The following is a 20,624-nucleotide window of genomic DNA, read 5'->3' on the forward strand; positions in this document are numbered from 1 at the left end:
AAAACCACACTGCAACACCTTAGCTGCTGTTCTTTCTCCTGCAAAATGTCCTCCATAAGTGGAGCCATGGCAGTCCCATAAGACTTCCCTTCCTTCTTCCTCGGATATGCATCTTCTGAGTATGCCATCGGAACATTTTTTGAACAAGTATGGTTCGTCCCAGATGAAGTATTTGGCATCATTTACCAATTTCTTCCTTTGATGTTTGTTAAATTCCAACGGTAAACTCCCAGTGGCCTTGAAGTTTGCTATGTCTGCAAACCAGGGTGCTTTGTGAATTACCATGAGTTGTTCATCAGGAAAGCACTCATTTATATGTGTGCTTTGTGCGCTTCCTTCTTCACATGGTATTCTTGATAAATGGTCTGCCACCTTGTTCTCTACACCCTTCTTGTCTTTGATTTCAATGTCAAATTCCTGCAACAAAAGAACCCATCTAATAAGTCTTGGTTTGGATTCTTGTTTAGCAAGTAAGTATTTTAAAGCTAAATGATCAGTGAAGACAATGACTTTAGATCCAATGAGATAGGATCTAAATTTGTCAAATGCAAAGACTATTGCCAAGAGTTCTTTTTCAGTGGTTGTGTAATTCCTTTGGTTATCATTCAAGACTTTACTGGCATAATAAATCACATGTACCAAATTGTCTTTCCTTTGTCCTAACACTGCCCCAATAGCAAGGTCTGATGCATCACACATCAGTTCAAAAGGTAAGTTCCAATCAGGTGGGGCAATGATAGGTGTAGAGGAAAGTTTTTGCTTCAAAAGTTCATAGGCTAGCATGCAATTTTTATCAAATACAAAGGGTGTATCAGAGACAAGCAAGTTACTCAAGGGTTTGGCTATTTTAGAAAAGTCTCTAATAAACCTTATGTAAAAACCAGCGTGTCCCAAAAAACTCCTAACTGCCTTGACATTACTTGGTGGAGGTAATTTTTCAATGAGTTCCACCTTAGCTCTGTCCACCTCAATGCCTCTATTAGAGATTTTGTGGCCAAGGACTATTCCTTCTGTGACCATGAAATGACACTTTTCCCAGTTTAATACTAGGTTAGTCTCTTGTCACCTCTTAAGCACCAAGGCAAGGTGGTGTAGGCAGCTAGGAAAAGAATCTCCAAACACAGAAAAATCGTCCATGAAGACCTCAATAAATTTTTCAATCATGTCCGAAAAGATGGATAGCATGCATCTTTGGAAAGTGGCAGGTGCATTGCACAATCCAAAGGGCATGCGTCTATAAGCAAAAACTCCATATGGACAAACAAATGATGTTTTCTCTTGATCTCTAGGATCAACTACTATTTGGTTGTAGCCCGAATATCCATCCAAAAAGCAATAGTAAGCATGTCCGGCAAGCCTTTCAAGCATCTGATCCATGAATGGGAGTGGGAAATGATCCTTTCTGGTGGCTTCATTGAGCTTCCTGTAGTCTATGCACATCCTCCACCCAGTGACGGTTCTTGTGGGTATGAGTTCGTTCTTCTCATTTGGCACCACAGTTATGCCACCTTTCTTGGGAACTACATGGATGGGACTAACCCATGGGCTATCAGAAATGGGGTAGATTACCCCTGCCTGCCATAACTTCATGACTTCCTTTTGTACCACTTCTTTCATGACGGGATTCAATCTTCTCTGAGCTTGAATGGAGGGTCTAGCATCCTCTTCTAACAAGATTTTATGCATGCATATGGATGAACTTATCCCCTTCAAATCGGCTAGGGTCCATCCAATGGCATCTTGATGAGTTTGTAGCACCTTGATCAATTCTTCTTCCTGTTCTTAGCTCAGGGCAGAGCTAATGATAACAGGGTGACTCTCATCACTACCCAAGTATGCATACTTGAGATTAGGGGGCAATGCTTTGAGCTCAGGTTTTGGTGCTTCCTTCTCTTCTTTCACTCTCTCTGGCATGCTTGGCATGGTTGTTTCAGCAGCCTTGATGTCACTAACTTCAATATCCTTGGTGAACTCCTCCTCTGCCACTTCCTTTATTGTTTCCTCAAAAGTTTCTTGTACTGCAATGTCCACTACATCAACCCTCATGCATTCCCTTAGTGATTCTGATGGATAGCTCATTGCCTTGAATACGTTAAACACCAATTTCTCATCATGTAGTCTAAGAGTGAGTTCACCCTTTTGTACATCTATGATGGCTCCAGCAGTAGCTAGGAAGGGTCTTCCCAGAATTATTGAAGCTTTGGCTTCTTCCTCCATATCTAACACCACAAAATCAGCAGGAAATATAAAATCTCCCACTTTCACCAACAAATCCTCAACTATCCCATGAGGGAATTTAAAAGTTCGATCTGCCAATTGGAGGGCCATTCTTGTTGGTTTGGCTTCCTCAATCTTCATTCTTCTCATCATTGTTAGAGACATCAAATTGATGCTGGCCCCTAAGTCACACAAGGCCTTCTCCACCATGACTTCTCCTATGATGCAGGGGATTTGGAAACTGCCTGGGTCCTTCAATTTCTGAGGCAATTTGTGCTGAATGATGGCACTGCATTCTTCAGATAACAACACAGTTTCCTCATTTCTCCAGCTTCTCTTCTTGGTCATTAATTCTTTTAAGAATTTTGCATAGAGTGGCATTTGCTCTATTGCCTCAGCAAACGGAATGTTGATTTGGAGCTTCTTGAAAATCTCCAAGAACCTGGAGAATTGACCATCCTTTTCACTTTTCATCAAACGTTGAGGATATGGTGCTTTAGGTGTATAAGGCTTCAGGACCTCTTTTTCTTTTTCTTTTGTTGCGGACGGTGTAAAAGATTGTCCTTGTTCCTTGTCTCTCACATGTTCCCTTGCTTCATCCTCTGTGGTTTCCTTTGAGATCTCCTTTAGATTCTTTCCACTTCTGAGGGTTATGACCTTACATTCTTCCCTTGCAATAGCCTTGGCAGCATGAGAAACGCTTGTCCCAGGGGTTTGCTTAGACAAATACAAAATTTGATTTTCTAGCTTCTGGATGGCAGCTCCTTGGTTTTGCAGGTTAGAATTTACTTCTTCCTTAAAAGCTTTCAATTCGGTTATGTCTTGACTCATGGTTGCAAGCATTCCTTCTATCCGGTTTAATTGATCTTGAAATTGTTGGTTCAGATTAGGTTGGGTAGGTTGATTATTTTGGCCATGATATGATGGTTGGGAGTAAGTGCTTTGTGTGGCTTGGTATGATCTTTGGTTGGAGTTTTGGTATGTGGAATTGTTATGTTGGTTGTGGTTGTAAGGTTTGTGGTTTTGTGGTTGGGTTTGTTTGTTCCCCCACCCAAAGTTTGGGTGATTTTTCCATCCTGGGTTGTAAGTGTTGGAATGTGGATCATATGATTGCCTTTGTTGGTTTCCCACATAGTTGGCCTCTTCCCAATCACCTCCTTCAATGCTTACTTCCTCTTGATCTTGTGTGTGTATTGCAGCCACTTGCTTTGTTTCTAATTGCCTGGTAAGCTCTGCTAGTTGCTTGGCAAACACCTTGTTTTGGGCTAGAATTGTATCAACATGGTTCAGCTCCATGATTCCCTTAGTGTTGTGCCTCTCTGATGCATAGTAGTACTCATTCTCAGCCACTGTCTCAATCACTTCAATGGCTTCTTCCACAGTCTTTTTCCTGTTCAATGAACCTCCTGATGAATGGTCTACAGCCTTCCTTGATTCATAAGAGAGTCCATCATAGAAAATATGCAATTGCACCCAATCATGGAACATGTCTGGTGGGCATTTCCTTGTCAAATCCTTGAATCTCTCCCATGCCTCGTAGAGAGTTTCACCATCTTGTTGTCTAAACGTCTGAACCTCAGATCGAAGCCTATTGACCTTTTGTGGGGGGTAGAAACGTGCCAGAAACTTGCTTTCCACCTCATCCCAGGTTGTTAGGCTCCCCCTTGGGAATGATTCCAGCCACTTAGCTGCCTTGTCCCTAAGTGAAAATGGGAACAAAAGCAGTTTATATGCATCTTCCTGGACTCCATTGGACTTCACAGTGTCACAAATTCTCAGGAATTTTGTGAGATGTTGGTTTGGGTCTTCATTAGCACTTCCACCAAATGAACAATGATTCTCCACAAGTGATATTAGTTGTGGTTTGAGCTCAAAATTGTTGGCCTGAATGGGTGGTTTCTGGATGCTGCTACCACAATTCCCAGAGGTTGGGTTTATGTATGAACTAAGAACCCTCCTCTCAGGAATGGCATTGTTTCCATCAGCTCTCTCATGGTTGTGAACTTCTCTATCCATGTTGAGATCTAAAGCTTCCTCAAAATTGTCCTCAGATTCTCCTTCAGATTCCTCTTCTCCCAGTACTCTCTTCCCTCTTGCTTCCCTTCTCAGTCTATGAAGGGTCCTCTCTGGTTCGGTAGATGGAGGAGTTGATGTCTCTCCTCTCCTACCTGTCATACAAGAACACAGCACAGGCAACAAACAAGTGAAATACTCTTGGTTAATGGAAGAGTATGGTTAGAGCAATTGAGGAATTAATTCAAACAGTTAGTGAGTCAGTGAGTTAGTTGCTTGAATTTAAAGGCATAAAGAAAGAAAGCATGTAACAGAGTGCAGAAATTAAATTTCAACAAGTAACTTGTACTGAATTAATCAAAACAAAAAAATGCTCAATCTAGTTAACTTCCAATTGGAGAATTGTCAATCGAAAACCAATCCCCGGCAACGGCGCCATAAACTTGATGCGCATAAACTTGTTATGCTATGATTTAGGAAATTGCACGATCGGCAAAATTCCTTCCGGCAAGTGCACCGGTTATCGTCAAGTAAAAACTCACAATAGAGTGAGGTCGAATCCCACAAGGATTGGTTGAGTGAGCAATTCGGATTAGAAGTATGTTCTAGTTGAGCGGAATCAAGATTTAGATGAGAATTGCGGAATGTAAAAGTGGCGGGAAACGTAAATGACAAGAAATTGAAATGACAAGGAATTTAAATGGCGGAATCTTAAATTGCATGAAGTAAAGGGCAGAAGCTAGATTGCTGAAATTAAAAGGGAATGGGGGTGATTGCATGAATGTAATTACAGAATGTAAAGAGAAAGTGGAAATCAGAAATGGGGAATTCATTGGGTTATAGGAGATATTGAGATCTCCGAATCAAAACATGTTTATCTCTTCCTCAAGCAATGCGTTCATTGAATTTTGCTTGGCAATCTTATATGATTGGATCCCAATCCCTTGGCTCACCAATTCTCTCTAAAAACGAACAAATTCCCAATCCCTTGGTTTAAATGTTCATAAGAAGAGATGATGCTCGATCACTGATTATACCACACAGTTTCATGAACCACAATTTGGTAGGATTACATGTCACAATATCCATCCAAACCCCAATCCAATTCACTGTGAGAAAGCTTCTCTAGCATGAATCCTCCATTCCTTTCCCAAGGTTCCGAAGGATTCCAATTATGGGTAGTTTCTTTCCCAAGACAACTACCCAATGGAATTAGATCGAGAAGCTTTCTAACAAAATTCAAGAGAAAAGATTGAAGAAGAAGATAAACTATTATTGATTCATTGAATTACAATAGAGCTCCCTAACCCAATGAAAGGGGGTTTAGTGAGTCATAGCTCTGAATTCAATTACAAAGATATGAAAACTAGCTAAATGAAAAGGTAAAAAGTCTAAGTTCTCCTAACTTAAATTCTATCCTATTTATACACTTTCTATATTGAGCTTCTGTTGTGTTTCTTGGGCTTTGAGGCCTCTCCCTGCTTTCCTTTTGCCTTGGGTTTATGATCCATAATCTTGATGAGGCTGTTGATCCAAATTCTGTAACATTCATTGAGCCAACTTAGTGATAATCAAATAATGACACATGACTCAATAAATTGAAATTTCAGACTCATCAATCCTTCAGGCCCAATCCCATAAACCATGATATTCAATTGGGTTTCATACCAGAGTAAGTTTAAGTTAATGTTTGTGCTCAAATACTAACTTAAACTGCAATATTTTTGGCCCAGAAACCTTTTCCAAGAGTGGCATTTAAGTTGCAGTTTAAGCTTAAACTGCAGCTTAAACGCCAGACACTTCCAGTGATGCCTTTTGTGGTAGCACGTTTAAGCTTCAGTTTAAGGTTAAACTGAAGCTTAAACGTGAAAATGGAAGAAGGCAGCCCTGGAGGGTAACTTAGTCGAACACGTTTAAGCTTCAGTTTAAGGTTAAACTGAAGCTTAAACGTGGAGGTAGAAAAGGCAGCCCTGGAGGTCGAACACGTTTAAGCTCCAGTTTAAGGTTAAACTGGAGCTTAAACGTGGAAGCTGAGAAAGGTAGCCCTGGAGGTCGAACACGTTTAAGCTCCAGTTTAAGGTTAAACTGGAGCTTAAACGTGGAAGCTGAGAAAGGTAGCCCTGGAGGTGTCGAACACGTTTAAGCTCCAGTTTAAGGTTAAACTGGAGCTTAAATGTGGAAATGGAGAAAGCACCCCTGGAGGAGAAACTTGGTCGAACACGTTTAAGCTCCAGTTTAAGGTCAAACTGGAGCTTAAACGTGGAAATGGCTCCCTGGTGCTCTTCCCCTTTCTGGCGTTTAACCTCCAGTTTAAGGTTAAACTGGAGGTTAAACGTGGAACTGCCCCCCTTGGTGCCCTTCTCACTTCTGGCATTTAACCTCCAGTTTAAGGTTAAACTGGAGGTTAAACGTGGAAGTGCTTCCAGATTGGAATTCTAATTCTGGCGTTTAACCTCCAGTTTAAGGTTAAACTGGAGGTTAAACTTCAATTCCAGCATTTCTTAGCCTTCATGATTCTGGCGTTTAAGCTCCAGTTTAGGCTTAAACTGGAACTTAAACTCCACATGTGATATTCAAGCTTCCTTTATTGATTTTGTTGCTTCCTTGCCTAGCCTCTTCTTCCCTGAAATCATCCAAACAATTGCATCAAAGTCTTGCAAAATTTCATGAGAAATCTTCCATTCATAGCATTCAAGTAATATAACTAAAAACTCATGGAATTTGCATCAAAATCATACTGTTTGGATGGTTCATTGCTTTGTTATTCATTTAACCATTCTTGGTTACTTTAAGCTCAAGAAAATGCATAAAACAACTAAAACTAACAGAAAAATGCTAGTGAAACTAGCCTAAGATGCCTTGGCATCACCCAGCCATTAGCAAGTTATTTGTTTTAATTAATACTTGTAGAAGTTTTATATACATTTTTCTTCAAAGGTTAATCATCAAAATTGAAAGAATTCACAGTTACAGAAGGATTCAGTGCAAAAAGCAGAGAAAAGGAGCTTGCTGGCAAGAAAACGCCAGTAAAGGGCATTTTGGGCGTTAAATGCCAGAATGGGTACCATTCTGGGAGTTTAACTCCAATAAAGGTACCATTTTGGGCGTTAAAGGCCCATAATGGCCAACAATTGGGTGTTAAACGCCAGAATGGATACCATTCTGGTCGTTTAAAGCCAGAAAGGCAGGGGGAGGAGATTTTGTTTCCAACTTCAAATTTTTTTTTCATATTTTCATGTTTTGACTCATAATTTTCTGCATAAACATGTTTCAAACTTTCATCATTCACCCTCAATTTTCCAAAATTCAACAATTTTCTAAATCTCTTTTCAATTTTCTTTCAAATCCTTCCCAAATCTTTTCAAAAACTCAATTATCCTCTTAATTTCTTTCCAAATCTTTTTCAACTCATCATATCATCTCTTATTTCTTAGATGCATAACCAAATTTTTAGATTTAACATCTTTATATATTTTTCAATTACAAATCTCATCTTTTTCATATCATGATTTTATTTTCTTCCATCCATCATATCTCTATGTCATATCTCTTTCAAATTTTTCGAAATCCCTCCCCTCCTCCTATAAATATACATTCGGCCATCCCCTCCTCTCCACCATTCAAATTTGGCTCTTCTCCTCTCTCTCCCCTTTCCTTTCTTTTGCTTGAGGGCAAGCAAACCTCTAAGTTTGGTGTGTTTTTCCGTGATCACTGAGCTAAGACTCATCAAGATCATGGCACCTAAGGGAAAACAAACCAATTCAAGAGGCAAGAAAGAGAATACTCCAAAGAGTCTTTGGAATCAATAGAGGTTCTTAACCAAAGAGCATGCAGACCATTACCACAAAATAATGGGTCTGAGGTCAGTGATCCCAGAAGTTAAATTCAATTTGAAAGAAGATAAATATCCAGAGATCCTAGAGCAAATTCGAAACAGAGGATGGGATATTTGATGCCAGGGCATCTTGGCCAGTTTCACTGACCTTTTCTTTACTGTTTTTAGGACAGTTTCATACATTTCTTTAGGAAATAAGCTAGTTTTGGGTAAATATTCACTTATGCCTTGATTCAAGCATACATTGTGCATTTTACATAATTTCATGAGGATTTTGCATAAGTTTAGTGACAAATATTATGTTGCATTACTCATGACTTGGACTAGAGCTTTGATGCACTTTATTGCTTGATTTCAGGACCAAAAAGGAAGCAAGAAAAGGGGAGGTAACTTGCAAGATTAATAAGAAAAGTGATTGCCAATAACATTCTCAAAAAGCCATCAATGCCCACGTTAGAGAGTCACGTTAACTTAGTTAACGTGACTCTCTAACGTGGAGAAGAGAAGTTGAGCCAACGTTAGTGACACTTAACATTGTCACTAACGTTGGCAATTACTCATATGTGGCCACGTTAGAAGCCACGTTAACCTAGTTAACGTGGCCTCTAATGTTAAGGGGGGGAAGAGAAGCCAACGTTAGTGACACTCAACATTGTCACTAACGTTGGCCTATGGTGCAAAGTACCACGTTAACTCCCACGTTAACTTGGTTAACGTGGGAACTAACGTAAAGGATGAAGAGTTGTCGACAACGTTAGTGACACTCAACATTGTCACTAACGTTGAAGCAACCACACAACCCCTAAGAGTCACGTTAACCTCCACGTTAACTTAGTTAACGTGGAAGCTAACGATGAGGAATGAAGGATGAGCCAACGTTAGTGACACTCAACATTGTCACTAACGTTGGGATGGCTAAAGATGGCTACGTTAGAGGCCACGTTAACCTAGTTAACGTGGACTCTAACGTGAGACCCAGGGGCACATTGGAACGTTAATGACAATGTTGAGTGTCACTAACGTTCTCGAAGGTTGGCAAGGACCACGTTAGAAGCCACGTTAACCTAGTTAACGTGGGCTTTAACGTGAAACAAGAAGGGGCACACTGGAACGTTAGTGACAATGTTGAGTGTCACTAACGTTCTCGAAGGATTAACAAGGCAACGTTAAAAGCCATGTTAACCTAGTTAACGTGGGTTTTAATGTAAGGCAAAGGGGTGCATTGGAATGTTAGTGAAAATGTTAAGTGTCACTAACGTTCTCGAACTTATATTCTCATTAAATATTAACACCCCTAACGTCCTGAGCTGAAGTCTCTGCCCACTTAGCACTTTCTCTCTGCAAGTAAAGCCAAGCCCAAATGAAGAAAAGAACTGCTTCAAACTCAAGATCCAAAGGCCCAAGACTTGAAGAGTAAACTAGAAGCTGAGAAGAGTAGTATATATAGGAGTAGCTTTGAATTGTAAAGGAGTTCTGGAGGCTGGGAAAAAGGGAGCTACTCTCTGTATTTTACTTTCTTTGCAATTTCTAGTTTTATGATGTATTCTCCATCTTTGTTTTCATTTTCAAGAGCTATGAACAACTAAACCCCTTTCATTGGGTTAGGGAGCTCTGTTGTAATTTGATGGATCAATACTAATTTTTGTTATTCCTCTTCTATCTTTCCTCTTGATTTTACTTGAAAGCTTTCGATCTTCATCCCATTGAGTAGTTATCTTGGAAGAGAAGCTATTCAAACTTGGATCTCTTTTGAACCTTGAAAGAGGAATGAAGAGATCAAGCTAGAAATGCTTTCTCATGCTGGACCAAATTGGGTTTGGATGGGTATGTGACTATAACCCTCTCAATACTTGGTTTGGGATGCATGTGGTATAATCAGTGACCATACTTCATCTCTTCTCATGAGCAATTGACCAAGGAATTGGCTATTGATCAAGATTTGAGAGATTGAATTGTAAGAAATTATAATTCAATCACTAAAGATTGCCAAGGAGATCAATGAGTGCATTGATTGATGAGGAAGAGATGAAAATGAACTTGATCCGGAGAATTGCAACATCTCCTAAGCCCAATGAACTCCCCATCTCTGATCTTACCCATTCTCTTTAATTTCTGTCATTTACTTTTATGAGCAAATCCCCCATTCCCATTTACAATTCTGCAATTTATTTCCAGTCATTACTTCCAGTCCTTTAATTCTAGCATTTACTTTTCGGTTATTTACATTCCCGCCATTTTAATTTCTGCAACTCTCAACCCAAATTCTGGATTCGCTCAACTAGAACATTCTTCTAATTAAAGTTGCTTGATCAATCAATCACTGTGGGATTCGACCTCACTCTATTGTGAGTTTTTACTTGATGACAACTTCGGTACACTTGCCGAAGGGGGATTTGTTGAGATACAAGTTTTTCGTGCATCAAGTTTATGGCGCCGTTGCCGGGGATTGATTGTGCATCAACAATGATTAAATTGGAAGATCACTAGATTGAGCATTTTTATTTTGTGAATTTCATTTTTCTGTTTGAATAATTTACTTTTTGGTTTAGTTAACCTTCTTCCCTTCTCCCTTTACTCGTTTGTTTTTCTTTGTTATTTTCAATTCTGTTTGCTAACCCACTAACTATTTGATATATTGCACCACCCACAACTAACAGTAATTCTGACACAAATACTGTTTGCACCTATTTTCTTTGCTTGTACTTATTGGTTGTATGACAGGGAGAAGAAGCGGGGCTTCAACTTCCTTTGGTTCTGAACCTGAGAGAACCTTCCTTAGACTAAGGAGGGAAGCAAAAGAAAAACGTGTAGTTGGTGCTGAAGAAGAGGAGGAACAGTTTGAGGAATACTTTGAACCTAACATGGAAGAAAACATGGAAAATCATCATGAAGAAGAGACTCACAACCATGGCAGAGGAGGTGGAGCAAATCATGCTGGGGAGGATAGAAGAGTTTTTGGGCTCTTACATCAATCCAAACCCAGGCAATTGTGGAAGTAGCATCCAAAAGCCAACAATCCATGCCAACAACTTTGAACTTAAACCACAGTTCATCACCCTTGTTCAGAACAACTATTCGTTTGGAGGAAGTGTTCAAGAAGACCCCAATCAACATTTAACCACCTTCCTGAGAATATGTGACACAGTGAAGTCTAATGGTGTTCATCCTGACGCCTATAGACTGCTCTTATTTCCCTTCTCACTCAGGGACAAGGCAGCCAAGTGGCTGGAATCCTTCCCAAGGGAGAGCTTGAAAACTTGGGAAGATGTGGTGAACAAATTCTTAGTAAGATTCTACCCTCCTCAACGAATCAATAGGCTGAGAGCTGAGGTTCAAACTTTCAGCCAACAAGATGGTGAGACTCTATATGAAGCACGGGAGAGGTTCAAGGACTTAACAAGGAGGTGTCCACCTGACATGTTCAATGAATGGGTGCAGCTGCACATTTTTTATGAAGGGCTCTCTTATGAGTCAAAAAAGGCCATAGACCATTCATCTGGAGGATCCTTGAACAAGAAAAAGACCATTGAGGAAGCCATAGATGTTATTGAAACAGTAGCAGAGAACGACTACTTCTATGCTTCCGAAAGAGGGAACACAAGAGGAGTGATGGAGCTAAACAATGTAGATGCTCTGTTGGCCCAAAACAAGCTCATTACCCAGCAACTAGCTGACCTCACCAAGAAGATGGAGAGGAACCAAGTAGCAGCAATCTCCACTTTATCAACAACACAAGAAGGAGTGCATGAAGAAGCAGAGGGTAGTCAGGAGCAAGCCAACTACATTGGGAATTCACCAAGGAAAAATTATGATCCATACTCCAAGACTTACAACCCTGGATGGAGAAACCACCTAAACTTTGGGTGGGGAAGTGAGCAAGATCAAAAGTAATTCACCCAGAGGACATCTCAACACCCCCACAACAACACTTCTCCACATACTTATCAAAACCAAAACAGCACGTCTGCTCTGAATCACTCATCAATTGATGAAAAGCTCTCTAAGATTGAGGCCTTACTTGAAGGAATATGCCAAGAGATTCAAGAAAATAAGGTGTTGAAAGAGGAGGTGCGAGCCAATATTAAGAACCAGGGAGAGACCATCAGGAAGCTGGAATTCCAGGTGGGATATTTAGCTGAGAAGATTCCCAAACCTACTGATAGCTTCCCAAGTGACACGGAGAAAAACCCCAAAGGAGAAGCAAAGAAAGTAAGATGGGAAGATTGCAAAATGGTCACTACAAGTGATCAAGAGATTGAAGACAAGCAAAGTAAAGTGTGCAAACAACCTGAAGACAACTCAACAAAGGAGGAGGATAGAGATCACAAAGAACCAGAAATCTCACAACAAGAGCTGCTGAAGCTCTATGCACCATTCCCTCAACTGCTCAATGGTGCTGTGGGAAAAAGAATATACTCAAGGTTCCTAGACTTGTTTGCATCTCTGCATGTGAACATACCATTCATCAAGGTAATTCAACAAATGCCTGCATTCATCAAGTATATGAAGGAACTTCTTCCCAGGAAAAGCTCACTCAAGGGAGGGCAGACTATAGTGATAAACAAGGAATGTAGTGCCCTTATTCAACCTGAGTTGCCCACAAAAAGAAGAGACCCAGGAAGTTTTCATATACCTTGTGCCATAGTTGAAAACATGTTCGACAGAGCATTATGTGATTTAGGGGCCAGCATCAACTTACTGCCCTTATCCCTGGTGAAGAGGCTGCAAATCAATGAGATAATGCCCACAGATGTCATTATCTGACTGGTTGACAAAACTCAAAAGCAAGCAATAGGAGTGGTGGAAAATGTGTTGCTAAAGGTTGGGAAGTACTTTCTCCCAACAGACTTTGTCATTTTGGACATGGAAGAGAGTCACACTCATCCAATCATACTGGGAAGACCATTCCTAGCTACGGCCAGAGCACTTATTGATGTAGAGAAAGGGGAGCTAATATTGAGAATCCATGATGAACGACTCAGCTTCAATGTTTTCAAACTCTCGCAAGAAACAGATCATGAAGACAAGGAACTAAGCACAAATGATAATGAGACACTGAAGGGGGAAACAAGCACTGAAGCACAGCCAGTTCATTCTGAGATCCCCTTAACTGACAAACAAGGAAAACAGCAATTGCCACAGCTCAAGGAAAAATTGGAGGAACCTAAACCTCTAGAGGCAGGTGAAGACAGCACCACAGCTCCTTTAGAAAATGAGGTCACCAAGGGGAAGGCAACCTCAAAAGAAACAAAGAAGAAGGTACCAAGAGGGTGGAAGAACAAGAAGATCCCTACGGAAGACTTCTCTCCAGGGGATAGAGTTGTCTCAGCCTACTTCCCAGATATTCCCCCTGATCTCCCTACTGTGCTATCTCAATTACCCAAGGTCTTCACTATCAACAGAGTTCTTTCCCTGGAACATGTGGAGATTATTGATCCAACCAATGGATACAAATCCACAGCAAGAGGGGAGGACTTTAAGCACTACCAACCACCATGATGAAGGAAAAACGTCAAGCTAGTGACGCTAAAGAAGCGCTTCATGGGAGGCAACCCATGTTTTATATGCTTTCAGATGATAATGAATAAGTCAATCTTTATGAGTTTCAATCCAAACTTAACAAACAATTGGTGAAAATCTTCTTATGCAGAATATAGTGAGGAACAAGTTTGGTGTTCAAAGCAAACCAAGATGCATGCTAGTCTTGGGAGCTTTGAACACAAAACTTTCATCACAGTGATCCAAACTAAGTTTGGTGTCACCTCATCGTGCCACCAAAATGCATATAAGGACCCACCAATAGTTAGTTAGTTAGTGGGAATTCATAAACAAACAATCAAATCCTTTCTTCCCCTTTATTAATATTAGCCATAAAATTTATATGGTCATTTTAATATCTTTTCTTACTTTACTTAGTTTGTCTTTATAGGAAAGAAAAAGGAGCATTAAAAGGGATAGATTGGACAGCCAAACAAAGAAGGTTCGGACACCACAAAAAGAGGGAATACATTGGAAAATGTTGCCATGCAACATTGAAAAAAATGGGACCCCTAGAAGACCGAGCAATCCCCATCATAAAGTGATGATCCTTGTCTTCTAGCCATGCATAACCCCAACCGTCCATCAAGTGACTATTTCATCAATCTACACCCTCCATTCCTTCACAACTTCTCTATATAAACAACCCTTGTCCGTATTACCCTTCATTGTCATCACACACCCTTCACCACTCTTCCTTTCTGTACAAGACACCCTCTATCAATCATAAGCATTTTTTCCTACTCTCTTCACTGCCATAAAACCCTAAACAACCAAAAGTCTCCACAGCCTTACCACCTTCACATATTAACCATCATTCATGGCATCTTCAGGTTCTAAGAGAAGGGAAGGGAAGGAACCCATGGAAGAACACCCATATGATGAGAAGAGATTTAGAAGCTTGCATCATGCATTGCAATAAGGGGTGGATGGTTGATAAGGAAATCATTTATGAGCTGGGATTCCAAATTAAGAAGACTGAATGCCCCGAAATCACAAAGAAGGTAGAAAGGAGAAGATGGGAGCTCCTCACTGACCCGGTCACTAAGGTGAATGCAAATCTCATAAGAGAATTTTATGCAAATGCAATCAGGTATGATAAGAAAGATGAGTCATATACAAGCTTTGTGAGAGGAATAATGGTGGATTTTGGTCCCATGAGTGTAATGAGGGCATTGAAGCTACGGTCTATACCGTTTGAAGAAGAAAGTTATCACTCAAGATTGGACAACAACCCCAATTATGACCAGCTTTTACGAGACCTTTGTGTACCAGGAGCTGACTGGGAAAGGGGTGCTGGAAATAAACCAAAGTTCATTAAGAGAACAGACCTCACTCCTGAAGCCAAGAGGTGGTTTGAGCTAGTGAGGAGGTCTATCCTCCCAGCTGCAAACAACTCGGAGGTGAATCTCGAGAGAGCAACAATGGTGCATTGTATACTCAAGGGAGGAGAAATCAAGGTTCATGAGATCATAGCTCAAGGAATTAGAAAGATGGCAGAGAAAAGTGACTCAAGAGGAACATTAGGTTACCCCAGCACTATTTACTGAATATGCAAGAAAGCTAGGGTAGTTTTTGAAGATGAGGACCCCGTTTGGATAAAGGAAGGCATTCCAATAACGGTCCGAAGGATGAATGCTGCAGCATCCCCCCTGCCTCAACGGAAGCAAAGAAAGAGGACAGCCCCTCAAGTAGTGGAAGGCCAAGTCTCAGAGGGATCAGCACAACAGACCTTGGACATGCACCAATTGCGGGAGGCCATTGATGGCTTATCTAGACAATATTTGGAAGGCCAAGGAGCACATAAAGAGCTTCAATTACATATGATGGGGCAGCAAGAGGAAACACTTTCAAGATAGAGGACTCAGCAAGGTGAGTGGCAAAGGCAAATGATGGAACAGCAACTAAACCAAGGACAACAATGGGGACAGGATGGAACAAAGGCAAAACGAGCAACAAGAATCCACCCAGAGGCTAATCAACATCCAAGCACATCAAAGGGGCACACATACATGAGATGCATCGAAGACAAATAGAACAGGCAGAACTATTAGACGAGCAAAGGGCATTCGCAGAAGGAGTTTACATGAGTCAAACAGGACATCAGATAAATACTCAAGCCATGCTCGGCTACTTAGTGGGATAGCTGCCAATATTGCATCCAGGAATAGCCAAGTATGATGAAATGAAGGATGAATTAGCACGAAAGGAAAGACAAATGGTGGAAGAGAGTCATGAGTCAGTGAGGAAGGCACTTGAGGATTGGAAGCAAGCAAGATTGGCACGGATGCAAGGAAATGCAAGAGGAAACAAGGAGGACAAGCAAGGAAAAGAGCGTGGACATCCACAACAGTAAAAGATGGTGGAGTTCCTTCTTTGTTCCATCTTTCTCTATGTTTTAAATAAGGAAGATCTTGTATGAAATAGAACTTGCTTCCATGTTATGTTTGAACCTTTTTCAATCATGTTATTTTTTTTTATTTTTGGTATTGAAGAGAGTCTATGTGCACTGGTCTTTATGTCACTGCATCATTACTTCCCTTTCTTGTAAGCTTGTCCCTTTTAAATCAAATTGAAGAAGAGAATGATTATGTTTTTAAAAGACCATAGTAGGGTTCCTAATGTGGAGGTTCATTCATGAATCTTTGGGGTAGTCATAAGTTAGCTAAGTTGGTTCAACCACAAGGTTAGGAGGACAACTATCTATCCTGAATACTTGACTTTGGATATACTCATAAGACTAAGTTAATAACAAGATCCTAAGAAGAGAAAAGGGAAAGGACAATGGAAGTGAAAAACAAAAGAAAAAGAGTAAGCAACAAGGCTAGCCATCAATGGTTTTAATCTTGAGGCAAGTGTCTGTGGTGCTCCTGTGTGAGGGATCTACTTGGATGAATAAGCTCTTAGGGGTGCTTTATCACTTGGTAACTTGGGTTAACTAACCCGGGATTATTAGCTGAAAATCCACTATCAAGAGTAACCCTCACTACAGAGTATTTAGTAACCCAAAGAGGTGCTGGACACCAAGGTCTCAAGAAAAGAAAATAAATAAACTATATGCCTGTGGTGTGTATGTATGGGGGAGAGACTTGAGGGAGTAAGTCCTTAGGGGTGCTTCAACACCTAGCACCTTGAACCAACTGGTTCGGGAGTGTTGGCTGAAAGCTTATCTTAAAAAGTTGCCCCCTTACAGAGCACTTAACCTAAATAACACAAATAACCCTTGAAATAACAATAAAAGGATCAATGAATAAAAGTCTCATGAGATATAAACAAAGTAAGTGTTTAGGGACATGATAAAGGTCTGAAAGCCAGTAATGGAATGAACCTAAGTTGCTATGCATGAAACCACCATAAAATCAGTAATATGACCTCCACAAGGATGACTCATTCCTCTGGATATTCCATTCATCATTCTCTTGTTCCAGTACTTGCTTAGGGACAAGCAAGCTTTAAGTTTGGTGTTGTGATGCCAGGGATCTTGGCCAGTTTCACTGACCTTTTCTTTACTGTTTTCAGGATAGTTTCATACATTTCTTTAGGAAATAAGCTAGTTTTGGGTAAATATTCACTTATGCCTTGATTCAAGCATACATTGTGCATTTTACATAATTTCATGAAGATTTTGCATAAGTTTAGTGACAAATATTATGTTGCATTACTCATGACTTGGACTAGAGCTTTGATGCACTTTATTGCTTGATTTCAGGACCAAAAAGGAAGCAAGAAAAGGGGAGGTAACTTGCAAGATTAATAAGAAAAGTGATTGCCAATAACATTCTCAAAAAGCCATCAATGCCCACGTTAGAGAGTCACGTTAACTAAGTTAACGTGAACTCTAACGTGGAGAAGAGAAGTTGAGCCAATGTTAGTGACACTTAACAATGTCACTAACGTTGGTAATTACTCATAAGTGGCCACGTTAGAAGCCACGTTAACCTAGTTAACGTGGCCTCTAACGTTAAGGGGGGAAGAGAAGCCAATGTTAGTGACACTCAACATTGTCACTAACGTTGGCCTATGGTGCAAAGTACCACGTTAACTCCCACGTTAACTTGGTTAACGTGGGAACTAACGTAAAGGATGAAGAGTTGTCGACAACGTTAGTGACACTCAACATTGTCACTAATGTTGAAGCAACCACACAACCCCCAAGAGTCACGTTAACCTCCACGTTAACTAACGATGAGGAATGAAGGTTGAGCCAACGTTAGTGACACTCAACATTGTCACTAACGTTGGGATGGCTAAAGATGGCTACGTTAGAGGCCACGTTAACCTAGTTAACGTGGACTCTAACGTGAGACCCAGGGGCACATTGGAACGTTAGTGACAATGTTGAGTGTCACTAACGTTCTCGAAGGTTGGCAAGGACCACGTTAGAAGCCACGTTAACCTAGTTAACGTGGGCTTTAACGTGAAACAAGAAGGGGCACACTGGAACGTTAGTGACAATGTTAAGTGTCACTAACGTTCTCGAAGGATTAACAAGGCAACGTTAAAAGCCACGTTAACCTAGTTAATGTGGGTTTTAACGTAAGGCAAAGGGGTGCATTGGAACGTTAGTGACAATGTTAAGTGCACTAACGTTCTCGAACTTATATTCTCACTAAATATTAACACCCCTAACGTCCTGAGCTGAAGTCTCTGCCCATTTAGCACTTTCTCTCTGCAAGTAAAGCCAAGCCCAAATGAAGAAAAGAACTGCTTCAAACTCAAGATCCAAAGGCCCAAGACTTGAAGAGTAAACTAGAAGCTGAGAAGAGTAGTATATATAGGAGTAGCTTTGAATTGTAAAAGAGTTCTGGAGGCTGGGAAAAAGGGAACTACTTTCTGTATTTTACTTTCTTTGCAATTTCTAGTTTTATGATGTATTCTCCATCTTTGTTTTCATTTTCAAGAGCTATGAACAACTAAACCCCTTTCATTGGGTTAGGGAGCTCTGTTGTAATTTGATGGATCAATACTAATTTTCATTATTCTTCTTCTATCTTTCCTCTTGATTTTACTTGAAAGCTTTCGATCTTCATCCCATTGAGTAGTTATCTTGGAAGAGAAGCTTTCGATCTCTTTTGAACCTTGAAAGAGGAATGAAGAGATCAAGCTAGAAATGCTTTCTCATGCTGGACCAAATTGGGTTTGGATGGGTATGTGACTATAACCCTCTCAATACTTGGTTTGGGAAATGCATGTGGTATAATCAGTGACCATACTTCATCTCTTCTCATGAGCAATTGACCAAGGAATTGGCTATTGATCAAGATTTGAGAGATTGAATTGCAAGAAATTGTAATTCAATCACTTAAGATTGCCAAAGAGATCAATGAGTGCATTGATTGAGGAAGAAAATGAACTTGATCCGGAGAATTGCAACATCTCCTAAGCCCAATGAACTCCCCATCTCTGATCTTACCCATTCTCTTTAATTTCTGTCATTTACTTTTATGAGCAAATCCCCCATTCCCATTTACAATTCTGCAATTTATTTCCAGTCATTTACTTCCAGTCCTTTAATTCTAGCATTTACTTTTCTGTTATTTACATTCCTGCCATTTTAATTTCTGCAACTCTCAACCCAAATTCTGGATTCGCTCAACTAGAACATTCTTCTAATTAAAGTTGCTTGATCAATCAATCCCTATGGGATTCGACCTCACTCTATTGTGAGTTTTTACTTGATGACAACTTCGGTACACTTGCCGAATGGAGATTTGTTGAGAGACAAGTTTTCCGTGCATCAATATTCTAGCCAATCCTGAGACAAAGGTTGGAAGAAACATGGTTCAGGAATTCTACTCAAATCTGTGGCTAACAGATAAACAGAGAATAACTGGAACCGCCTTTCACACCTACCGAACTATGGTCAGAGGGAGGGTTATTTACTTCCATCTGGACAAAATAAGAGAGGTCTTCAAACTGCCTCAACTACAAGATGATCCAGAATCCTTTAATAGAAGAATGGTGAGAGTAGATAAGGGGTTGGATTAAGTTCTAGAGGACATATGCCTCCCTGGAACTAAGTGGATAACCAATTCAAAAGGTGTCCTAAACTAACTCAAGAGGGGAGATCTCAAACCAGTTGCAAGAGGCTGGTTGGACTTTACTGGGCGTTCTATATTGCCCACTAGCAACCGCTCTGAGGTCACTGTCAAAAGAGCAGTGACGATTCATTGTATTATGCTGGGGAAAGAAGTGGAGATTCATCATCTGATTTCTTGTGAGATTTACACAATTGCAAACAAGAACTCCACTGAAGCCAAACTGGCCTACCCAAGCTTAATTTCTCTACTATGTAAAGATGCTGGGGTGAGGATGGGAGTAGATGAATTCATCCCAATCGAACACCCAATCACCAAGAAGTCAATGGAAGGACAAGTGAAAGACAACTCCATCAAAAGGAGGGCGCAGGAGTTCCTCCCAGAAATTTCTGAAATTGACTACTAGACCCGCCTAGAAGCATCTGTTACCAAGCTGTAAGAAGTTATGGAACAACTTAAGGAAGAACAGCAGATTCAAAACTGCATGCTCTGCAAGCTGCTAAAGGAACAGGAGAAGCAGGGGCGTGAGCTACAGGAGCTGAAGCGCCAGAAGCTCTCCCTTGAAGGACCAAGCACCCCACAGATTGAGGGAGCATCCACTTCTCAAAATCAAGGTTGTTGAGTCCTAACTCTGTGACAACCTTTATTATTAAAAGTCTATTTTAAGAGTCATTCATTTTTCTACTTTTAATTTTCTATCTTCTATTATTATGGGTCTGCTCTTATATTTATTTTTGAGTCTTATTTTTAGTCTATAATCAATAATATTTAAAGTTTATGTCTTAAAGCTATGAATGTCCCATGAATCCATCACCTTTCTTAAATGACAAATAGAAAAAAAATGTTCTTAATTGAAAAAGAAAAAGAAGTACATGAATTTCGAATTTTAAAACAGTTTAATTATTTTGATGTGGTGGTAATACTCTTGTTTTCTGAATGAATGCTTGAACAGTGCATATTTTTGAATTTGTTGTTTATGAATG

General features: G+C 40.2%; 2 non-coding genes across 2 annotated transcripts; one reads left to right on the top strand and one right to left on the bottom strand.

Annotated features, from left to right (window-relative positions):
• The first annotated feature begins 3,703 nt into the window (after positions 1 to 3,703).
• LOC112781966 (small nucleolar RNA R71) lies at positions 3,704 to 3,807 on the top strand. The gene has a single exon (XR_003192712.1). It is a non-coding gene; the product is annotated as a small nucleolar RNA R71 (small nucleolar RNA).
• A 7,573-nt stretch (positions 3,808 to 11,380) lies between these two features.
• On the bottom strand, positions 11,381 to 11,484 carry LOC112780652 (small nucleolar RNA R71). Its single transcript, XR_003191474.1, has one exon. It is a non-coding gene; the product is annotated as a small nucleolar RNA R71 (small nucleolar RNA).
• Positions 11,485 to 20,624: the final 9,140 nt, after the last annotated feature.

Source organism: Arachis hypogaea, chromosome 19 (assembly GCF_003086295.3).
Source record: "Arachis hypogaea cultivar Tifrunner chromosome 19, arahy.Tifrunner.gnm2.J5K5, whole genome shotgun sequence".
Taxonomy (NCBI): Eukaryota; Viridiplantae; Streptophyta; class Magnoliopsida; order Fabales; family Fabaceae; genus Arachis; species Arachis hypogaea.